This window comes from Pinus tabuliformis, chromosome 9 (assembly GCF_031772625.1).
Source record: "Pinus tabuliformis cultivar Carrire ecotype Pingquan chromosome 9, CPIR1, whole genome shotgun sequence".
In the NCBI taxonomy this organism is placed as follows: Eukaryota; Viridiplantae; Streptophyta; class Pinopsida; order Pinales; family Pinaceae; genus Pinus; species Pinus tabuliformis.
In genome coordinates, this window is record NC_142307.1 from 350,238,501 (window position 1) to 350,244,673 (window position 6,173).

Consider the following 6,173-nt stretch of genomic DNA (forward strand, 5'->3'; position numbering starts at 1 on the left):
CGGCATTTGCCGGCTCCCGCCACATATTCAACTTTTCACAGAGAACACGCCACAACCATTTACAGAATTGAATACGCATCCTACTCATAGAGTTAATTTCTGTTGCGCATAGAACTTTCAAATTTCCCAAAATGGCAATCTCAATATGAAATTTAGCTAAAATAACAAACTGTGTACAAAAATGGAGATTTTGTATTCAGGTAGAATGTGGAAGTATATCACAATGGCGGAATTCTATACTCTGAGGAATTTGAGAGTATTCAGAATGCAAACAGGGTACGATTTTGAATGAAGAACTTAGAGAATTCGAGTGGATAGACCAATGACGAAATGGCCATCACATTGGTAATCCGTTTAAATTTTATTGCTGAGAAGCTTAGCCAATGGTTTTCATCCTTCTAAATTTCTTGCATAGTTATTCGAAACCTAAAACCGTTATGATCATACAATGCCAACACCTGCAAGTAGGACTGAGAAATCAAACACTGAGAATGAGAGTACAACACGCAGCTACAGCTGCTAACAAAAGATGAGACATGTCCACGCAGACCATCCAAATATATACAAAAATTTGAGTTGGTTTTGTCCTTTCAAGTTTCGGTGAGGCGAGGTGAGTCCGGATGATGGCATTTTCTCTGGTTAGTTCAATCAAAATTTTACATATGTTTTTAGAAATGGGACATTAAGTTCTTTAATTTATAGAATTTTAATGTTCGGAATTTTTTAGGATATTGAATTTAATTATACAATAAAAAAATTATTTTAAACTATAAAAAATTATAATCTTGTTGAATTTAATTATGCATTGAAAAATTTATTTTAAACTACAAAAAATCACAATTTTATTTGAAATTTTATTACTAAAATCAAGTAAAAAAATCTATTTAATCTATAATTTAAACTACGTGTTATATATATATATATATATATATATATATATATATATATATATATATATATATATTTAAATATATGAACAATATTATAAAATTTTATTTTATATAAAATATTTAGATTTTTACTATCATATTTTAAAAGATAATTTTTAAAAATTATAATTTATTGTCAAGAACCACTTTTTCTCATTCTTAGAAATAAATTATGTAACTATATTGAAAAAATTCCTATTACTTGAATCCATATTTTCTCATTGGTTAGACTATACAAACCACAAGCCAACTAAATTATTCCTCAAATAAAACTCTAGTTAACAAAATTTAATCACACTAAACTATAGTGAATATAAGAATCATATTTTTTAAATTATATAGTCATAATCAAGTTGGCATCATGTTTTAGAAATTATATGTACATTAGTCAACTATAATCAACAAAAGTCAACCATATTCAATTAGAGTCAACATGGGCATCATCTTTTAAACATTATAGAATCATAATCAATCTATTATCAACATGGGCATCATGTTTTGGACATTATATATACATTAGTCAAACATGGAAAACATGTTGAATGATGTTTTCATTTATGCCAACATCGGTTTTTGAACACTCTTAATATACATCGTAGATTGCATCAGTTGGAAGCTCCAAGGAACAAGAAGTCTGAGAAGGTAGCTAGCCCCTATAGTGTACCCCACATTTGATGAATTTTTTGCCTAAGTAGGTTAGTGAAAGTGCATGTGAAACTATCATAAGATGTTGGTCCCCGTCATGCCAATTCCAAGGGTATGTGGCTCGTCACAAGGCTCCTCATAGTTTGAGAGATATGCCCAATCAAAGTTGGTTCCCCCTTCATGTTGCCAAAGTCACCAAAAGCTAGATAATGTGGCAAGTTTTTCTTTGATTAGTTTATTTGTGGCATCTTCTTACATTTATTCTACTTGCTTCAACGATGGTCAAAACAGGTCATTTTGAATTAATTTGTGACTCCAAATGCAAGTCAACCTCCAAAAAGGGAGTTAATCATTAGCTTCAAAAATGAAAATTTGAATTTGAATTCTCCCCACAATTCAAGTCGGCTTACCCCTCTTCAAGGTACCTCAACCTCTATAAATATAAGGCATATTATCACTCAAAAATATACATATCTTAGTTGATCTTCTATGAATTTTTAGAGTGTATTGTGGCCTTGTGGAGTAACATATTATGATAAGGGTGGCCTGAAATTTTAGTAGTACTGGCACATTTTTCTCTACTAGATGGTCAGGAATATTTTTTGGAAGGACAATGAAACCCCACCTCCATACCTGAGGGATATTATTTTTTTCAAGGGTAGTTTATGAGGCATTTAGCCTCCCCATCAGACTAATCTAAACCTTTTTTTGGATACTTTCACATCATATCTCAGGACAACTATGGAACATTTTTGTTTTCTTTTGGGTTTAAGGGCTTCACTAAATTTTTCTTGAGCACTTCATCCTTGTGGTAGGGCTAATTTTGAGTGGAAAATATGTGATTGTTTTAGACCCTTTTGGAGCAGTGTGAGTAATGAAAATATGACGTCACCTAGGGAGATATATAGCCTCTATGAAAAGGCTAGCCTGAGCAAAATTGTGACAATTCCTTCGGCTTTGATTGTGTTATGAAACCAGAACACAAAAGGATAGAAAAGATAGATGAACGCCTTAGAAATAAGCCTCTTCGAGGGGACAACCTCCTTTACATTACACAAATGAACAATTCTTGGATGATTCAAATGACAAAACCTCTTTTCTATATATAGGAGTCTAAGGGGTCACAATATAACCAATCCGACCTAACAATAATAATATAAAGGCTCAAAAATAACCATAGAAGGATTCTATGGGGCACAATAATAACAATATGGGGACAAAAGGGGCACAACGATAACAATAAGGGATACAATGACAATAGTAATGAGAGAATCACTAGTATTATAGGGACCTAACATGCCCCTCTCCTTCAAAAAAGTGTTGTCCTCAGCGTTTGAGTAGTTCTATATGCTTTTGTATAAAATTTGTATCCTCCCATGTGGAATCTTCAATGGGTAATTTCTTCCACTTGATGAGGTACTCTAAAATTGATTGATTTTGTAGCTGTCGAGTTCTTATTTCTTTGACTGGTTCAAGTTCCAATATAATTTTTCCTTCCTCATCAAGTTCTGGCAATATTGTTTAAACTGGAAGCTTGTCACCTATAACCTTCTTTAAGCATGAAACATGGAAAACTGGGTGCACTCAGGAAGCTGCAGGAAGCTCCAATTTGTATGCCATAGTACCTATCTTTTGCAAGACCTTGTATGGACCATAATACTTTGGTGATAATTTATTATCCTTCTTAGCTTGCTTGAGGGACATTTGTTTATATGGTTGTAGCCGTAGGAATACCCAATCACCTACATCAAAACTTATTTTGCTGCGATGTTGATATGTCTGTTGTTTCATTCTATTCTACGCCTAGGTGAGGTTATCCTTTAAGAGTTGGAGAACTTGTTCTTGATGCTCGATGTGATCTTCCACTACTTGAACCTTAGAATTTTCTCTTAAATATGATGTGATGGATGGTGGATGATATCCATAAAGTGCCATAAATGGGGTCATTTTTGTTCTAGTATGGAAGGAAGTGTTATACCACCATTCAGCTAGATGCAACCATTTGACCCATTGTGCCTATTTATCAGATACACAACAACAAAGATATCCTTACAAACATTTGTTTACTATCTCAGTTTGCCCATCAGATTGAGGATGATAAGATGAGCTATGAGCTAACTGAGTACCAAGACAAGAAAATAATTCTATCCAAAAATTTCCAGTGAAAATGGGATCTCTGTCACTTACAATAAACTTTGGGTTTCCATGTATCTTTTGAATTGTTTCCATAAATGCAGTAGAAACTGTGCTCGCTTCAAATGGATGAGATAATGCACAAAAGTGTGCATACTTGGTAAGTCTATCAACTACCACCATGATAACACTCTTTCCTTCGAACAGGGGTAAACTTGTGATAAAATCCATTAAAACCTCCTCCCAACGTTGGCTTGGAATGGATAAAGGTTGTAATAGTCTTGGGGTCTTAATTGTTTCAACTTTATTTTGTTGGCAAACCAAACATTCTGCCACAAACTTTTGAGTATATGATTTAAGGCCATCCCAAAAAAAATCCTTCTTAACCCTGTGGTAGGTTTTTAGAAATCATGAGTGCCCTCCTAAGGGAGAGGTGTGCAATTCCCTAAGAATATTTTGTTTGAGTTGGGAATTCTAACACAGGTATAACTGATCCTTGTACCATAACGAATCATTTTTCCAGCTAAATGTATCCGATGTACTGGGATATTATTTTATATTTTGAATGAGTGCCCACACTTCCTCATCATTCTTCCATCCATCCCTTGCTTCGTTTATCCAATCTGCTTGGATAATAGAAATGGCGCAAAGAAATGCTTCCACATCCTCATCCTTTCTTGAGAGTGCATCTGCCACAACATTTTGCTTCCCTTTTTTGTAGATGATTTCAAAGTCATAACCCAACATCTTTGTGACCCATTTTTGCTCCTTTTCTGAAGATAATCTTTGTTCTAAAAAGTCTTTAAGACTATCATGATCTGTTTTTACCTTGAAGTGTCTTCCCATTAGGTAGGGTTGCCACTTCTTAAGTGCATGTAGTATTGCCAACATTTCTTTCTCATAAATAGCTTTGCGTAAATAATTTCCTTTGATTGGATGACTTTCGAAAGAAATGGGTATTTTTTCTTAAATTCAAACAACACCAATTCCATTTCTTGAGGCATCACATTCCACAATAAAGGTTTTTGTGAAGTCCAGTGTGGCTAAGACTGGTGCTTAGCACATTGCCTCTTTAAGATGTTCAAATACCTTCGTTGCTTCTGGAGTCCATGAAAATGCATCTCTCTTCAATAATGTTGTTAGAGGCACTGCTATCCTCCCATAATTCTTAACAAACTTGCGATAATACCCTGTCAACCCGAGAAATCCTCGTAGATGCTTTATAGATGTGGGGATTTTCCATTCCTTAATGGTTTTAATTTTTCTAGGGTCTACCTTAACACCTTCATGAGATACAATACAACCCAGATATTCCACTTCTTGTACTCCAAAGAAACATTTGGATATTTTGGCATATAATTGTTTCTCCTCCAATAGTTTGAGCACCATGTCAACATGTTAAACATGATCCTTCCATAACTTGTTGTAGATTAGTGTATCATCAAAAAATACTAACACAAATTTTCTAAGGTTTTGGAAATGGAATTGATCAAACCTTGAAATGTAGAAGGTGCATAGTAAGGCCAAAAGGCATGACCAAAAATTCATAATGATCCTCATGAGTTCTAAATGTTTTTTTTGGAATGTCTTGAGTCTTCATTCTGATTTGATGATATCCTGAACAAACATCCAACTTGGTGAAGTAAATTTATCCATGTAATTCATCCAATAATTCATCAATGACAGGAATGGGAAATTTATCTTTAATAGTGAGCTTGTTGAGCTCCCTATAATCTGGACACATGCACCATGATCCATCCTTCTTGTGAACCAATACTGCTGGAGCATAGAAAGAAATTTGACTAGGTTGAATTATACCAGCCTCTAGCATTTCTACAACCATACATTCAATTTCACTCTTTTGGACATAGGGATATATGTAAGGCCTTATGTTTGGAGGAACACTTCCTAGAATCCAATTAATAGCATGATCATGATCACAAATAAGTGGGAGGCCTTTGGGAGTCCGAAATACCTTGGAATGATTGTCCAAGACTTTTTTGAGATCTGAAGAAATGGATGATTTCTATGTGGGAACCTCTAGTGTACATAATTGTGCAATTATGCCTCGTTGTTCTTTCTTTAGAAGCTTTGTCATTCTGTTAGAGTTGATTATCTTTTCCGGTTTCCCTATGACACCCCTTAATTCAACTTCCTTTCCTTTTGAAGAGAATTTCATGAAAAGTTCTTGAAAATTAAAAGCTATTGTACCCAAGAATTGTATACATTGGACTCCATGTACAACATCAACAACACCCATTGGAATGGAAAGCATTGGGCTATTCAATACATATTCTCCCATGGATAGCTTGATATTATGGCACTTTCCTGAGCAATTAATGGTTCCTCCACTTGCAACCATGGACACTCTGGTGCTGGATCTTACAATGAATAAAATTATGGGTACTTCTTGAATCCATCAACACTATTACCTTTTTCTCTTTGATATGCCCTTCTATCTTGATA